Source organism: Mus caroli, chromosome 12, assembly GCF_900094665.2.
Source record: "Mus caroli chromosome 12, CAROLI_EIJ_v1.1, whole genome shotgun sequence".
NCBI lineage: Eukaryota > Metazoa > Chordata > Mammalia > Rodentia > Muridae > Mus > Mus caroli.
The window spans coordinates 106,861,850-106,876,408 of record NC_034581.1 but is presented as its reverse complement, the minus strand read 5'-3'; the positions used below and the strand labels follow the sequence as shown (position 1 = coordinate 106,876,408).

General features: G+C 49.7%; 1 long non-coding RNA gene and 1 pseudogene across 1 annotated transcript in view; both read left to right on the top strand.

Annotated features, from left to right (window-relative positions):
- Positions 1 to 268: 268 nt before the first annotated feature.
- On the top strand, positions 269 to 1,022 carry LOC110306435 (annotated as a pseudogene).
- Positions 1,023 to 9,569: 8,547 nt separating this feature from the next.
- Positions 9,570 to 14,559, top strand: part of LOC110306464 — a 13,305-nt gene continuing 8,315 nt past the window's right edge. The window contains exon 1 of the long non-coding RNA XR_002379284.1: positions 9,570 to 9,795. This is a non-coding gene — a long non-coding RNA (uncharacterized LOC110306464). The remainder of the gene's footprint in view (positions 9,796 to 14,559) is intronic.

Genomic DNA, 14,559 nt, shown 5'->3' with positions numbered 1-14,559 from the left:
CTCTATTCTGCCTGGATTCGGAGCCCCTTGGACAGCGGGCTTATGCTTTCCATTCAAGTTGAGGTGTTTCCGGTCATTGTTTTTTCAAGTGCCCCCCTCTCATTTCCTGCCATCTCAGCTCCTGTGTGCTAGATGCTGAGGGTGGGATTTGCTGGCCACCAAAAGTGCCCCCAGTAGCAAGCTGGACTAGTAAGACAACAGCAGCAAGCTGGCCCACGGATCTAATGCAATCCCTGAAAGGAAGTGTCTGTGAGTCCTGTGGATACAGATGACTGAAATACACACATTTGCAGAGGAAGGACAAGTGTCCCTTTGCAGAGGAAGGACAATTGTCCCGTGCAGAAGGACAAGTGACTTGTGTAAGCACGGTGCTCTCCCTTGTCATTAGACACTCCTTCCAAAGGTGGCAGAAGGCAAGTGGGAGAGGAGCCTCATTCCCTGCAGACAGAAATCCGACAAGCTGGTTTCATTTGGTAACAGGAATGCCCTTGGACAAGTGGTGTTGCCGTGAGGCGGGAGGGACCACTTACCTCTGTCTTTCCCTCTCTGAGCCACGGCTCATTAGTGTCACTCCCACAATCCCCTACTTTCTTGTCTTTGAGAACCTGGGCTTATTTTCCAGGCTCCTCACCTGCCTCCTCTGGTTTCCATCTCACTAGACTTCTCTTGGTTTATATTTCTGCAGCTCAGTCCACCAACTTGAGCATCATCTTCTGCTCCTATTCTTTCAATATTCAGTAACAAAGTCTGAAACACATGTGACTCTCCTCAGCTACTTATCGCAGCCACCCCTTTGGTCCAGCTTCTCCTCTGGGTCCTCCACAAGCTCCGAGCACCTCTGGTTGTTACTGTTTCCCTTTCATTTCGCCCCTGGCCCATGCCACTGTCTTCCCTGGGGGTGACTGTGACCCAGAATTGTTATCACACCGACTGCCAACAGCTGTTGTGTAGGTGGCAAAGGCCAGGTCCTTCTCAACCATGACTGGTACAGAGCAGGCATGGTACAGTCTTGGGTTCCCTAGGTTGCTGTATAGTCTAGCTTTTTTTCTGTCGCCCCAAGATCCAGGCAGGAAGGACTTGGCCATCATGAAGCAAGCATCCATTGCAAAAGGGTGAGTGACCTGAGGCCACAGCAGACCTCCATTGGCCATACTCCATACAGGCGCGTGCATGCCACACAGGAGGCCAGAAGGCGCGTGCATGTGAAGGCCCATACTATCAGCCCCTCACATTCTCTGGAAGCAGATGTGTCTTACTTGCTTCACACGCTAGCCAGTTCTGTTCCACAAGCCGCAAATCCTTTTCAAGGTGACAGAAACCAACAACTTTCTCTCTTATAGCAGGAAACTGTCAGGAACCACCAAGGCCTCCAAACAGCTGAGAGAGAGACTGGGGACTCATTCAGTGCTCCCCACCTCATCACTGACTCCTGGTGTCAAGGAGAAGCCAGAGATGCCCAGAGAAGAGCAACTGTCATAACACTGTGTGTAGCCTTGAGCCTAACTCCGTGAACCTTTCTTCTCTTCCAGCTGGCCCTTCAACCTGCCCATGCAGCAAGGCCTCCTTCAGCTATGTTCCCATTTAACTCTGAGCCCAGCAGGCACAAGCATCAAACGTTGTCCTGAGTCGGTTCCCTGATCCCTGGGTTAATGGTTGTTGTCATTTTTAAACTTTTAAAAATCACATTTATTTATTTATTTATCCAGTCATTCATTCTGTATGCTTGTATGTGTGTGTGTGTGTGTGTGTGTGTGTGTGTGTGTGTGTGTGCATGCATGCATGCTTATAGGTGTATGTGTGTGTATGTGTACGTGTATGTTTGTAACTGTGTGTGTGTGTACCATGATGTGTATATGGAGTGTCTTAGTCAGGGTTTCTATTCCTGCACAAAACATCATGACCAAGAAGTAAGTTGGGGAGGAAAGAGTTTATTCAGCTTACAATTCCACATTGCTTTTCATCACCAAAGGAAGTCAGGACAGGAATTCACACAGGGTAGGAACTTGGAGGCAGGAGTTGATGCAGAGGCCATGGAGGGATGTTCCTTACTGGCTTGCTCTCTTATAGAACCCAAGACTACCAACCAAGGGATGGTCCCACCCACAAGGGGCCCTCCAACCCTTGATCACTAATTGAGAAAATGCCTTTCAGTTGGATTTCATGGAGGCACTTCCTCAAGGGAGGCTCCTTTCTTTGTGATACTCCAGCCTGTGTCAAGCTGACACACAAAGCTGGCCAGTACATGGGAGTCAGAAGATAATTTGCAGGAATCACTTCTTTTCTTCTGCCACGTGGGTGCTGGGGATCAAATGCAAACTGTCAGACTTGGAAGCAAGAACCCTCACTGCCTGAGCCGTCTTGCTGACCCTGGTGGCTATTTTTGATGGAAATGTCTGGTGTGAGAGAGTCTCTTGCAATGCATACCTGGTGGTGGCTCTATTCTTACCCAAGTCAGTTTGTCCACTAAACTGTGTGTAGCTCACATCCAAAACCAGCAGGCAGCAGACAGAGGAACCCAGTCAGCCTGGCTGGCCATTTCGAGTGAGGTGTGGGAAATGTTCTAGAATCAGTCTTCTAGGAAGGTCTAGACCTGAGGTGGGGCAAGGACCATGCTCTCACTGTAAATCCATCAACGGATCCCAGGCAAAAAATGAGGGTTGCTCCCGAGGCTGCAGGTGGAATTGACCTCCTGCTGCAGCCCAGATGCTGAGAGGAACATCCTTCTCTACTCAGACACAGAGCTGCCCGGCCTGGCACAGGACAGTGTAGCACTTGTATCCAGCCCCGGGCTGAGGTGCAAGACCATCGCAGGCAGAGTTGACAGCTCTAGTGGCCAGCTCTCACTACAGTCTGAGTGTCCAGTCAAGGTCACCAGACAAGGAGAGAGGAGAAAAGATCAGAAAAGAAGAGGTGCAGTTTGTTATTTGGGGGTTGGGCAATTTTCGTGTAAAACAATCCTAAGAAACTTTACAATTGGAATGGCTAGGTTTTGGTTTAGGGAGGTGTTAACCATCACATTAATATTCTCTAGTCAACACTAATTAGGGAACATAAAAGACAAAGACTTCCCTCTAGGAAGAAACCTCTGGGTATTTAGGAGCAAAGAGCACAGAAGGGTGGGACATCTCAATGAGGAAGTAAACTTTTCTGTCAGCCTGTTGAGGAGGTCTCACCAGCTGGACAGTTACACCACGGATAGTAAAGTCCAGTTTTATGAGTACACTGATACATAATTTAAATATAATAATGTCACTTTAAATCCTAGCAGTTTCCCATGGAACCTTCTCAGGACGCTGGTGACTTTACCTGGACTATCAAGGGACCAAGAAAAGCTTGGAGAGAAGCTGAAAGAGAGGGCTGTGCTCCACCCCCTGGCCAGGCCTCCCCGAGGAGACCCAGAAGATCAAAGGCTGACAGCACGGTGCAGAGGCTCAGCTGCATGCTGAGAACTCGGTGTGCAAGGGGCTCCTCCCCACACGCAGGGCTCTGTGGAATAGCTGCTCTCTGCTCCGGCCGCATGGTAAAATGATTCACACCGTTATTGAAACCGTCAGAGAAGTACGTCCAGATGGGTCAAAGTCCCACCTTTGAGACGCAAAGCATTTAGATGGCACTCTGGAGAAATGGGAATTATGTCAAGATACAGAAGAGCAAGATACAACCAGTTTGATAAAGGTGACTACTGTGTTATAGCTAATACTCTCCTCACTCAAGGCAACAGACAGTTAAAATTTAAGCCACCAGCCCCGCAGTAGATGGAGCACATAAAGAGCACACACAAGCAGGTAACACAAATAACAGAACAATGGAAAAGTAGACACATGATAGGATCCTGCAGTTGATAGATGATGAAACCCAATGGCCAGGTAACGGGAAGAGCGCCCTCTCTCTATCAACCTGAGAAGTGTAGTTAATACAACTGTTGCAATCGTCAGGCTCAGGGAGACCTTGCTGATAATGGGTAGGTTAGTTCCCGGCCACATTGCAAGGAATGTTTGCTGTCCAACCTTGAGAAAAACCAATGTGGTGTTTCCTAACAAAGCTGGAGCTGGGCTTGCCCCTCTCCCTTCCAGACATTCTACAAAGTGACATCCAGGAATGTGCCCAAAGGAGCATGGGACCACGGAGACCGTCAGGCACAAAGGTGTCGTCCGAAGCTGCCTCTCAGCCCTGCGTGGAATGAGCAGTTGGCCATGGCATATCTCTCTCGAGCGAATGATGGTGGCAAAGGTGCCAGCACCTGGCCCTGCACAGACTCAGATCACATAAAATGTAATGCTGACTGTGAAACAATATATATATATATATATATATATATATATATATATATATATATATACACACAGGGTGATGTCATCTGTGCTAGTCTTTGCTACAGCCACGTGGCACACCACAGCAGAGGTCTCAGAAGAGAATGTGGGAGAGAGAGAGAGAGAGAGAGAGAGAGAGAGAGAGAGAGAGAGAGAGAAACACGGCTCATTTTATTTCTAATGTCTCACTCCTTAAAACAATTATCAGGTGACATGCTAGCATGCCTTAAGTCTGGGGTAAATTACACGTGACCCTATACAAAGGGTTCCAAATGTTTGCGCAGTCCCATAATGAAACACCAGGACAAAGGACATAGATTCTGAATTAAAGAATAATACACAGAAGAAATATAAGAAAACAAAAGATGTTCAGATAGCAGAATGGATGAAAAATGAGCCTGCAGAGCTGGGAAGAGAAAAATAAGCCATTTCAGGAACGAACGGAAGCAAAGGACACTGGGAATACAACATCAAGGACGTTCATTCATTCAACAAATAATAATTGAACACCTGCTGAGAGTCCAGCCCTGGGGACTCAAGAGGTCCCTTCCTTTCCGGAGCTGAGTGTGATTAGGGAGGGGGACAGACTGTCAGCAAGAAGCATGGGGCATCATCAGGAAGAGGTGACTGTGGGCCGAGGAAGAGAGCGCCTGGCTAGGCAGCGGGGGCAGCAGAGCAGTATTCAAGAGCTGGAGGAAGCTCCGTGCTAGATCAGGAAGCCCTGAACTCAAGACAGTGTGCGTGGGGGTGGGACATGGAGAGAGGAAGGAGAGCCCAGGTGAGGGAGGAGGCTCCTGAACCCCTCCAGGTAGGCCATGGTTCATAAAGTCCCATTGGAGATAGGACAGACGACATCTGTCTATCTTGGAGTGGAGACTAAGGGCCAGCCCTGGATTTATGGTGGAGCCCAGGGAGACACTAGGAAGCTGAAGCCCAGACAGGCTGGAACCGCATAAGGTAGTTACATTTATTTGTTTTATTTGATGTGTATGAGTGTCCTGACTGTATGTGTGTATGTGCATTGTGTATGTGTGTGTGTGTACGTACATGGATGTGTGTATGTGCACCATGTGTGTACTATGTGTGTGTGTGTGTGTGAGAGAGAGAGAGAATGTGTGTGAGTGTGTGTGTGTGTGTGTGTGTAGTGGCCTGAGAAGGTGTTGGATTCCCTGAAAATGGAGTTACAGGTGCTTGTGAGCTGCCACATGAGTTCTGGGAACCGAACCTGTGTCCTCTGTAAGAGCACCAAGTACTCTTAACTGCTGAACCATCTCTCCAGCCCCAAGCTTAAATCATGTAGAGACAGGCTGAGCATTCTGCACCCTCCTTCAGAACAAAATGAGAAGGGAAGAACAATGAAACACATGAAAAGCTGGATCTATGGTGGGTCCAGGTAGGTTCAGAGTGGCAAGTCTCTCAGGGACCCGATTCAGGGACCAACTTTTACCCCACCAGCAGGTCAAGACTGGAAGAGATGTCAGAAGGTCCCGGGGACTGAGCCTGGGTTGCTCCAGTGTCCGTGTGACTACTATGAGCCCATAATTTCAGCACAGCACAGCACAGTACCACCTCTTCAGCAGCAGGGTGAGGGGTGGAGAAACAGAGAAGCTACCCCAGGTTGGGTCGGCTCCGTAAGGGTCGGTCTCCATGTGCCAAATTCACTTGGCGCCTCCTGGGATGGAACACGGAGCCTCGGACAACTCCTGCTGCTCTCTCTCCCCTAAACTCACAGAAGAACCAGAGATGAGGAGCCCTGAGTGATGGCTAGTGGTCCAAGGATGCGAGACATGGGGGTCCTTAGCAAAGGAAGCCCCGCCTGTGGTCAGCGAGAGGCCCTCACTAAGGTACACTCACCAGGCTGCTGCCAGGGTCAGGGCCTGGCATGGGGTAGGAGGAAAGCCCAACTCTCACACACTGAGTCTGAGGGCTTGTGTCTTGTTTTCTGAACAAGATCTCACAACGTAGCCTAGGCTACTCTCAAACGTACAATCCTCCCTCCAAAGCCTCTCGAGTGCTAAGATTACAGACATGCACCACTACGCCTGATGCTCGAGTCTGATCCTTGATGGGACCCAGGCGAGATGGTAGACTCGCTCCCAAGCTGAGCTCAGAGATGAAAGGACGCAGAACTGGTACAGTCCTGGGTAGAACTCATTTCTTGTAAAAAAAAAAAAAAAAAAAAAAAAAAAAAAAAAAAAAAAAAAAAAAAACGACACCAGTCCCATTGGCTGAAAGTGCCAAGAGCAGAACTCAATTGCTTGAGATCAAAGGACCGAGGCCCTGGGTCCCTGTGTGGCTCATTCATTGATTGCTCTTCCCAGTTTTAAAGGCCTCACTCCGAGGGGGTGGGGGGAGCGTGCTTAGAGTTCTCAGCCAGCAGGAACGGGCTGAGCCCTGCCACACTCTGGACACCAACAGCTCTGAGGTTTTTGTTTTTGTTTTATGTAAGTGCATGTCTTGCCTGAATGTACCTATTGCACCATAGGTGTACCTGGTGCCCACAGAGGCCTGAAGATGGGGTCAGATCACCTGAAACTGGAGTGACAGCTGGTTATGAGATACCTGCTAGGTGGGTGCCGGGGAATTGAACCCTTCAAGAGCAACAAGTGCTCTTAACCACTGAGCCATTGCTCCAGACCCCCAACTGCTCTTTTAATCTGTGACCTCCCTCAGCACACGCCCCCAACCCCCACAAGCACATCTTCCTCTCCCCCAGCTCCTGTGTATTCAGCCACCTTCACCATCTTGTTTCTTTACTCTGATGTTTTCAGATGAAGTCTCACTGTACAGTTCCAGTTGACTGGGTCTCAAGTTCATGAGGACTTGTGTCTTAGTTAGGGCTTTACTGCTGTGAACAGACGCCATGACCAAGGCAACTCTTATAAGAACAACATTTAATTGGGGCTGGCTTACAGGTTCAGAAATTCAGTCCATTATCATCAAGGTGGGAGCATGGCAGCATCCAGGCAGGCATGGTGCAGGAGGAGCTGAGAGTTCTGCATCTTCATTTGAAGGCTGCTAGTGGAAGACTCACTTTGAAGTAGCTAGGGTGAGGGTTTTAAGCCCACACCTAGTGACACACCTACTCCAACAAGGCCATACCTCTTAATAGTGCTACTCCCTAGGCCAAGCATATTCAAACCATGACATCTTGTTTATACCGACCTGTGCCACACAGCTGTTGACCCAGGTCCCAACGGGCGTTCATCATTTGTGTCAGCCTGATGTGGGTCTCCCTGGCTGTCCTGGAGTCCCTTATGCTCCTTCATCTAGTTCTCCTGGGCTCTCTGCTGGGCAAGGCCTGAGTGACCTCAGCTCTAGTGGCTGCCATTGTGTCATGTGGATGACTCTTGGGACAAACAGCACACAGGGGCAGTGCAGGCTGGGAGAACTCTCAGGACATGCACACAGTGTGAAGCCCCATAGCTGGCACATTCACACGTTTAACTTTCAGGCCCATCAGCAACGCTGACCAGAGGGCAGGAAGCAGGGGCGAAGTCTCCTTGGTTTCTGACCTCCTTTCTGCTCTGAGTGTGGGAGTCTTGGCATTGAGGGTCCCTGCCTTGCTGCCCTGCTTGCTTGGGGTTTAGATTACAATCGAGTCTGTTAACCCGTTTCCAGTTCAATTCCGTTCAGCCCTCGGTCCCTTTCTTCCTCAATCTACTTTCAGCTCTGCGTAACTCAATTCCGTGTCACACAGTTCAACTCAAAATTCAGTCTCTATTTTGCTTAATCTGTGTTTGTGGGGTACTGCCATGCTTGCTTTGCTTGCCTGGCTTTCTGGAGCTGCTGGCAGGGCCAGGCCTGGGGTATGGGAAGGTATTGGGCAGGAGGCCTGGGAAAATCATGAGGGTGTGGCTGTAGCGAGCCTTGATAGAGGGGTTAGCTGTCTGAGCTCGCTTTCTGCCTGGAACTCCCCTGAGTGCCTCCGAGATGTCCAGTCCTGGGAGATATGATTACATATTGAGCCATTTACCCAACCCCCCTGCGTTCCCTCAATGCTCTTTGTACATCAGAAACTTCCAAGGAGGGAAATAAGTAGAAATTGTTTCTAGAAGTTTCCTTCTGATCCTGGGGATGAGCAGTCACATCAAGGTCAGGACTCCTAAGCTGAGCTCAGTTGCTACTTATGGGCAGGCCAACATCATGTTCTGCTCCCAGCATAGGGAGGTCGTGTCAGGATGGCCCATCTCCAGTGATCCTGAGCAGAGGTGTCAGGTTCCAGTAGCCAGGCATGCTCCTTGCAGCTTTGTGTCCCCAGCCTCTCAGGGCAACCAGAAGCAATTCCCTATTCTGTGCACGCATGATGTACGAATGACTTAGGGAGTGTGCACGCATGAATCCTGTGTCTGGACAGGATGAGGAGGTAGAACATAAAATCTCATTTTGAGCCTTGCATCGAACGCCCCTCAACACCCTATTCAGCTGCTGGGAAGTTGAGTTTGTCTAGAGCATGGCTCTCCTGGGAGGCGGCAGGCAGGACACAGCATCCTGAGAGAAGCCAGAACGCAAACCCTCACTTTTCTCTACCTAGGTGCAGGCTGATCTCTGTACCTCTGCAGAGCCACCCCGAAAGTACATCTGGGGCTCTGGGGCCCAGAGTGGCGTGCTTTGGAAATTTGAGGGCACAGATTCAATTCATCATTATTTATGAACCAACACGAGGTAGTTTATTACACTGATCATTCACTAATCATCTCCCATAAATGCGGGGACCGACAAAATCCCACCGAATCAATAAAGTGGTAAGTTCCGTGTCTAAATCACGGCGCCCAGTGCTCTTGAGTAAACCTTTCGGTAATTTACAAAGGCTGTTGAATTTTATAGTAAGTGTTTTTCAAACCAAGCTGGATTCTAAACAATAATGACTTTTTAATGTGGCTCTGTGATTACATTGTCATAGTGAAATACGGGGGTCTTTGACTGCATCCGAAATGAGCCCGGTGTGAATTACTCCGAGGCATGGGCCAGAGCGGCCCCAGGTAAAGCAATCTCAATAAATCACCCTCCAATCCGGGTGGCCTGGCAGGCGAGGCCTGATGCCAATTTTTGCAACTCAAATTTCAACGGACAATTTGTAAACAAGTGCTTCCATTTGTTCTAAAGCAGTGCTCATGGTCAGGCGCCCTCACAGTGGTGGTGGCAGCCTTCCTAGTGTTGGCCCTCGACCTTGGATAGGAGCGGGTGGACCACATAGTTGTTTAAACAGAAACAAGTGTAAGATAACTGACTCAAGCGCCAGCCACGTGTAGAGTGCTCAGTGTGTAACACTGTAACATTAAAGAGTAGTTCTCTTGTCTGGGGAGATCCTGCTGGGCAGTGCTGGGGCCAGGCCTGGGTTTCACTCTCCCTTGAAGGTTGTGATGACCCAGTCTGCTGGCAGAAAAGCTCCAACATGCTGGACAGGAAGGGCTTCCGGGAAGCTGCGTGCTGGCTAACTCTAGGCTGCGACACTCCTGATAATCCCAAAGCTACTGGATGAGAGGTGAGCTTGGACCATCTCTGAGTCCAAGTGTGACGGCTGAGTGACTCCCATGGCCTTAAGAAGTTGGGTTGGATGCTGCTGTGGCTGCCGGGCTTGTGGTTCAATCCTGGCCCCTCTCACTCCCACTTTTCAGGCCCCTTCTCAGACTGGGCTAGCTTTGGATGGGTGTGTGGGTTTCCCCAGATCCTGACCACTCCCAGGATGGGTGCATTGCTGGCTGGGGATTCTCTGCCAAGGGTCCCCCCTATTGGCCTTCCCTGCCCCTTCAGGCAGGATAGATTGATCCTTCTCTCTCTGGGGGTACGGATTCCTCTCTCCCTACAGAAATGAAGAAGCCAAGTTTCTAGAAGTCTTGAGATGACCTCACTGAATACAGAAGTTTCCAGGGTGCCACATGCCTCCTTGGCGTTCCTGAGACTTGTCTCCCAGAGTGGAGATTAGTGCCATACCTCCCTTGGAGTCCCAGAGGGCAGTTAGAAGGCCTCTGAGGGCTTTCTGACCTCAGAGAGGGTGGTCATAAGGCAGTGAGGACTTGGAGGCAGGTACCCCAGGGAGAAGTGCAGGCATATGTCACACACACACACACACACACACACACACTACTACTACCACTACCACAAGTGTCTTCCTGTGATCTGAACTTCTCTTCCAAGGCTCTTGGCATCTAATTCCCACTCAGTAGAGAGGGAAACAGAGGCCTAAATGGAGTGAGCACTTGCCTGGGTCAGGAGGAAAACTGCACCAAGTTCTACCCGCACCTTAGTCCTCAGGGGCCTGGCCTCAATGTGTGCATACGGGATAGGTGAGCACTGCTACGAACTTGGTAGGAAGGCCGAGGAAATTAAATGAGTTAATGAATCGCAGATGGTTAGGCCCAAGTAAGGCTTGTTATTAAGTTCCTTTCCAGTATTTAACGAAAGCATTTGTTCACAGCTGGGGGACCGTTTTAGAGAGGGAAGGGGTTCGGAAAGAAGCCAAGCTTTGTAGCTTACATCTCTTCTTCATAAAATTGGGGGGAGAAAGCAAGGAGCTGAACTGCCCCCCATCAAACATCAGACTCATTTAACTTCCGTAGCGTGGGGCTCCTGTGACTGGGAGGTCCCTGGGGAGAATAAATTCAGCCCTTTAAGGGAAGACTGGTTGTGCTGAGTATATCATGTCAAAAATTAGCATATGAACTTCAAATCCATGCCCCAATTCAAAATCTGATTTAACAAACTGCTCTTATTAAAGTCAATTGGCGAGCATTCCATTATCAAAACAAATGAAATCTTTCCCGTCTAGGAGATAAATAATTTTCTCCCCACACCTAAGCGGGAGGCATTAACTTAACGGGTAATGATCTAAATTATGTATTAAACTCAATTACTTTTTATTACCACTTTCCAATTAGGGTACCCTGATTGACTGCTAGGCACAGAGACTTCTCCTGGGCTGTACCTGGGCCCTCCAGCCCTAGAGCTGGCTCCATGGGCCTGATTCACCCCCAGCTTAATTGAGTGTGTCTCTGCCTCACTCTAGAGAGAGTGTGAGGAGCAGCTACTAACGGCGAATAAACAACCATGAGGCATGATTACCAGCTAAATTACCCATCGCCAGAATCGCTGCAATGACTGCTCCCCACGTGACAACACAGCACTGAGCCGGGCTTTGAGATGCCATGTCCAGGGCTGGCTCTGGGAAAGTGTATAGGCCATGGTCCAAACTGAGTGCTGTTGCTACAGGGAATGTTTGAGTACCACAGGCTCCCACTCCGCTGGAATTTCACTGCTTGTAGTTTCAGTCATGTGAGGTCAATCTTGGTTTGACAACACAAAATGGAATAATTCAAACATGAACAATTCCAGACTCTATACACACATTTGTGAGTTGTGTGATGGAACTTCATCATTTCCCATCACCTACTCCAGCGTGTGAGCCATGCCTCAGTGCAGGTCTCCATCCCTCGGGGAAGCTATCCACGCTGTATATACACGCACCCTGCCTGGTAGTTCCAGCCCAATTGTTGGATGGATGGTCACAACATACCAGTACTCTGTTCAAACCCTTGTTTTTATTTAATACTAGCATCAAAGTGTTAAGAGGACTACTTTTGGCGGTTTGGACAGCCTGACACTGTCACATCACCCTGTCATTGACCCCACTTCCCCCATCACACACTGTCACTCACACTACGACAAGGAGGAGGATGTGGGTAGCGAGAGCTAAACCTTGGCCACCTACTACAGCGCATGTGTGAAACTGTTTGTTACTTTGACCTCTTGGTATTTCTACTTTGTAAATTATACTCTGTAAGGAAAGACAGTGCGCACAGGGTTTGGTGCTAGCTACTGTTTCTGGCGCTTACTGAGTGTTCAAGGAAGAGCTCTTTACAAAGTCCATTTAAGTTGAAAACTGCGCCTACCCCAAGGAGCAAGGCTTCCCTTCAGAATAACACTTTGTATCAACATGTTTGCAAACACGGACAGGATTACCACGTTAGATAGCAGATGTTCTGGAATGTTCATTCCTCAAAGATTCCCAGAGCATGATGAGTTGGTCACCAAACAAAACAGGGACATTTTGGCACCATGGAATTGAATGTGTGGGTCAAGCGGAGCTAGGGTGGCAACTGGTTCAGTAAATGCCTTAGTTAGAGTCTCTATTGCTGTGAAGAGACACAGTGACCACAGCAACTCTTATACAGAAAAACATTTAACTGGGGCTAGCTCACAGCTCAGAGATTTAGTCCATTGTCATCACGGCAGAAAGCGTGATGGCACGCAGGCAGATATGGCACTGGAGAAAGAGCCGAGAGGTCTGCATCTGGACTTGGCAGACAGCAGGAAGAGGGGGAGACTTTTGGCTTGACTTAAGCATCTGAGACCTCAAGACCTACCTACCCCAGTGACACCTTTCTCCCTACAAGACCACACCTACTCCAGCAAAGTCACACCTCCTGATAGGGCCACTCCCTATGAGCCTAAGGGGGCCATTTTAACTCAAACCACTGCAGTGAATACAGGGAATACGCCATAACAGTGCATTTGATGGTGCGTGGTGCCTTGGGAGAAGGGAGCAAGATGGGAGTGAGGTTGTATTGGCCAGGGAGGGAAAGAGCATGACTTTCTATTCCGGAAATCAGGTGGGCCAATAAGAAGAGTCCTTTGAGAAGATTGTGGGGGGAGGCCAGGGACAAGTCTGGCTGTCATTAGGGGGCAAGGAGCCAGCAATCCAGGAGGGCAGTACCAGGGTGCTAAGCACTTATTTCACTGTGGGAGCAGCTACAAGCAGGCTGCCCCCCAGGGCCTCAGACTGGTCCCACTCTTCCCGTTTCCTCCTGGGAGGACGGGAGATGAACTCAGTCTGTAGAGGCTTCTGTGGGAAAGGGTTTGAGAACCCAGAGAAATGCCCATGAGGAAAGGGATGCCCTACACCCAGCTGCTACTCTGCTCCTGAGGCCTGGACCAGAGGGAACTTGGGCTTGCTCATCCACTAGGGTCTATGAGAGCAATGTGACTGAAGTCATACTTGACCCTTCGTGTATAGAGCAGAGGGCTCCCGTGAACATCTGGAAAGGCAGTGAGCTTCATCGGCTCATAGGCCTGAGCTGTCCTGATGATAAAGGTGTTCAAGCTGGGGCAGGCAAGGCTGACTGGACATCATTGAAGTACATCTCCATGGAGCCAGCTGTTACGTACCATGGCAATGGACAGTGCCACCAGGCCAGTAAGGTAAGTTCCTGCCATTGCTCTAGGAAGACTGAGGTGGGCAGGGACACCGAGGGGAGCCAGGCAGGTATTCTAAATGTCCATTCTAGCTCATGAGCCCCAATATCCAAAGGATGAATGGCCAGGAAATCCTGTCATGTTGGTGTCTGGGGGGGCCATGGCTTGGTGTTATCATTTTCCACTGGATCACAGGGTCTGCAAAGCTTCTCTGAGTGTTGCTGGCTGATTGGGGTCTCAGTCCTCAATGTGCCTTCCTTGAAAAGTCTCTCATAGGAGGGAACCCAGGAGATGCTCTGAGAGGATGTGCCCTCTGGGCAGCTCAATGTGGGACTGGCAGAGTGGTGACTCTAGTTGGGGTGGTGGTGTCTGCTGATGGATTTCCAGCCCAGCTGCAGGGCTCTGTAGTGGGTCTTAGCAGGGCGGCTCTGAGGACCTGGTGGGATAATAAAAAGGAACAGAGTAAGCCAGTGCGGAACACAGGTAGGTGCTAGCCAGGCATCAATGGCCACCCATTAAATCAAAGCCTGACAGATAAGGACGGGAGAGGCAGACAGGTATGTGTGTGTGTGTGTGTGTGTGTGTGATGAGTCTGTGCATAGATGGTATTTGAATAAGCAATGTCCCCCATAATCTCACTTAAATATGACACTATTTCAAGAATAGGGTCCCCAGTTGATAAAGCTGTTTGGGAGGTGTAGGAGGGGTGGCCTTGGTGGAGGAAGTATGTCGAGGCAAGCTTTAAGAGATTGAAAACTTGCACTATTTTGAGTCTTCTCTTTGTGGGTGCTTGAGGTTCAAGGCGAGAGCTCTCAGTTTGCTACTCCAGCTACGACGCCTGTGAACCCCTGTCCCTGTGGAGTCGTACACCAAATAAACCCTTGTCCCTGGGCTGGCTGCCTTGGTCATGGTGTTTTTATCACAGCAGCAGAAAGTAACTAAGACAGTCAGCAGCTGGGAGTGTGTACAAGATCGGGGGAGGGGGGCGGGGGGTAGATGCAGACAGGTGGGCAGCAGCTGTGAGTGTGTACAAGATGGGGCGGGGGGTAGATGCAGA